Below are 3,345 nucleotides of genomic sequence, written 5' to 3'. Positions count from 1 at the left end.
CTTCCCTGGTGGGCCCTGTAGCATCTTCCCCTGAGTGAAGACCACAGATAAAACCTAAATTCTCCTTCTTCCCCAGCTACCTTAGACTCCCCTGTGGATGTCTCCTTCTCATCCAGGCTCAGTGATTCAATATCATCCATGAAACATTTTTCTATACTCAATCATCTATCTGGCCATATTGATACCATTTCCAGGGAGTGGGTGGAGCAATGATGGGCAATATTCAGATGGCAGGTAGAGACCAGACCAGGCAATGAAGGCATGCGAATGAAGGACAGTGCTAAGAAGAGCAGATTATAGAGAAGTCACAATGGAAGAAGAGGTTGGAGAATGTTTTTAAAAACAGACCAGGGAGAAATCTGCAAGAGGAGAGGTTGAGTCTTAAGGGAAGAGAAATGATCATTGCATAGCTCCTCAGGTGGGTGGGGGTGGGGGAATCCAGCAACATGCTAGTTTATGAGCAACATCCTATCAGATGCTATATTTCAGTTGGAAATACTTCAGGCTACAAGTCCATTAGATTTGTAGAAATTCCTAATGCATTAGAAATTGATACATTTTCCTGCAATGGAATAAATTAGGCTAAGGTTATGCATTACATTGTTTATTGTGATGTCAAGATGTCATTTTATATTAGTGTTTATTCCAACGTGGACCAGTAAAGCGTATTATAGTACATCATCTATTCAGTGGACTGATTGGTGGAAAATAGTGTCCCAAGAGAGAATATTCCCCAAGATAGTGTCAGCTGAATATAAGCAAGATACCATAAAACATTGTGCACAGTATGTGAGCATTTATGGTTTTAAATGTGGTTGTGCTCAGTCACTCAGTCACGTCCGACATTTTCTGACATTATGGACTGTAGCCCACCGGGCTCCTCTGCTCATGGCGATTCTCCAGGCAGGGATACTAGAGTGGGTTGCCATTTCCTGCTCCAGAGGATCTTCCAGACCCAGGGATTGAATCTGAGTCCCTTATGTCTCCTGCATAGGGAGGTGGGTTCTTTACCATTAGCACCACATGTGGAGTGAAGAAGAAATAGATATTCATAGTTGCTTGTGTATCCATAAAATGACATTCTGGGCCGTCTCTCCTGATCCAGGGGCTAAGACTCTGCACTATCATTGTAGGGGCCTGAGTTCAATCCCTTGTCAGGAAACTAGAACCCACATGCGACAGATAAGAGTTCTCATGGAAAAGGTCCCACAGGCACAGCCAAATAAATACTTAGAAGAAAAAAAAATACACCTCTGAAAGCTATCCCTGAGAAACAAAAACGTGGCTGACTGTGGAAGCAGCAAGGACTTGACAAGAAGGGAGGGGGTAGGAAGAACAATGGAATATGAACTATTTTATATTTTTAGGTTCTTGAGCCTTGTACATGTATTGTAAGTTTCTCAGAAATGCCAAGACGTTACAAAAAATTTTAAACCTCTAAAGAACAAAACTCACAGCTTTATTTCTACAAACTGAATGAAAGTCAACTTTGTTTTACCAGAAAGATTATCTGGCTTCTCTAAAACATCTTCTCAGGCTTTTCCCACACTACCCAGACAGTGGTCCATACGGCACTGTCTGGATTCTTGTCATAAAGTGAAGTGAAACTTTTACTTTATCCTGGGTCCTTGCTGTCCGGCAAATGAAGGACGACGTCATCACGTTCCTTGCAGCAGGGGCCCTCTTAGGTGGCACCAACCTTTACTTCCCAATGGAGCAGTACATCTACAGAAGGAAAAGTGGCGGCGTCCACATTAGGAATCCGAAGAGAACCTGGGAGAAGCTTCTGTAGGCAGCTCATGCCATCGTTGCCACTGAAAACCCAGCTACTGTCCCTGCTGCGTCCTCCAGGAACCTTCGCCAGCGAGCTGAGCTGCAGTTTGCTGCCGCTTCGCTCCTGGAGCCTCCACTAACCAGACCCAGGCAGCTTCCAGGAGCTAAGACTCCTGGTAGTTACGATCCCTGGGCTGACCGCCAGCCTCTCCCAGAGGCATGTATGTGAACTTCTTACCATCGGTCTGTGTGACACGGACTCTCCTCTGCACTCTGGAGACCACCCATTCCCGGCAACCAGGGAGCTCAGTCCGTGGGTCTGACTCGGCGGATGCTCACCCTGGAAGTTCTGCCCATGCGCGGCATCCTTTCCTGTGAACACTCTTGGGAGGTCGTGCCTGATCTCTACGTCTGCAGATTCTGAAGAGATTAAAAGGGAAGAGCAGGTGGCAGCTGAGCAAGCTCTGACCAAGGAGGACTTCACCGTGAATGGGTCACTTCAGCAGCTGAGTGCAACGCTACTGGATCTGACGTGCTGTCTAGTCCACAGGCGGGCAGGCGAGCTCGCTGCCTACTCCGCAGTTCCCCCTGAAGGCTGGCCTGCAGCGCCCACTGCTCAGGCCACTGGATGGGTAGGCACAGCACTGCGTGGGCTTCAGCTGTTCTTTCACAGGCTCTTTTCTTGGGTGGGGGCTGTGCTGGGTCCTTGCTGCTGCACAGGTTTGCTCTGGTTGCAGTGAGCAGGGTGCACTCTCTGCTTGTGGTGCCTGACCTTCTGGTTGCAGCGGCTTCTCTTCTTATGGAGCGTGGGCCCCAGGGCCCCCAGGCTTCAGTGGTGGCAGAGCGTGGGCTCAGGAGCTGTGGCCCCCAGGCTGTGGAGCACAGGCTCGATGGTTGTGGTTCATGGCCTTAGTTCCTCTGAAGGCACATGGGATCTTCCTGGACCAGGGATTGAACTCATGTCTCCTGCATTGGCAGGATTCTTTACCATGAGCCATTACGGAAACCCACAAACTCTTAAAATGGAAATTGGTTCACAGAAAATAAGCAGTTTCTAAATAAATAAATGTGTCTACTCATGAGAATGTTCTGTGACTTTTGCTTTTTTCCTTTCACATAAGAGGAAAATTTCATAATTCATTATGTTCTTCCCTCAAACAATATTTGCAACTGCTAATTTTACTAGATAAGCTTGATCCAATTTTTAAAACGCTTTTCTCCCACTTTCCCTATGCACTGTACATTCATTATCAATTGAGATAATATTTTATCATTGTTCAGTCACTTAGTCATGTCCAACTCTTTGCGACCCCATGGACTGCAGCACACCAGGCTTCCCTGTCCTTCACCAACTTCCAGAGATTATATTTATACTTCATATGGATAGGAGGATAATCAGTTGGCTTCATCCTTGAATTATTTCTCTGAATCTGACATATTAATATGCTAGTAAGATATAAGACACTTGACTGACTTCAGCATAAAAAAAATAATAGAATCAGGTGACCATATCTGAAGACTGATTATAAAAGCAGCAGCCATGTTGATGAGGAGAAGTGACACACGGGGGGA

The 3,345-nt window shown here is 46.3% G+C and overlaps 1 pseudogene; it reads left to right on the top strand.

Annotated features, from left to right (window-relative positions):
• The first annotated feature begins 210 nt into the window (after positions 1-210).
• LOC133235026 (small ribosomal subunit protein uS2-like) lies at positions 211-2,876 on the top strand (annotated as a pseudogene).
• Positions 2,877-3,345: the final 469 nt, after the last annotated feature.

The sequence above is a fragment of the Bos javanicus genome, chromosome 2 (genome assembly GCF_032452875.1).
Source record: "Bos javanicus breed banteng chromosome 2, ARS-OSU_banteng_1.0, whole genome shotgun sequence".
NCBI lineage: Eukaryota > Metazoa > Chordata > Mammalia > Artiodactyla > Bovidae > Bos > Bos javanicus.
This window is presented reverse-complemented; position numbering and strand designations above follow the sequence as displayed.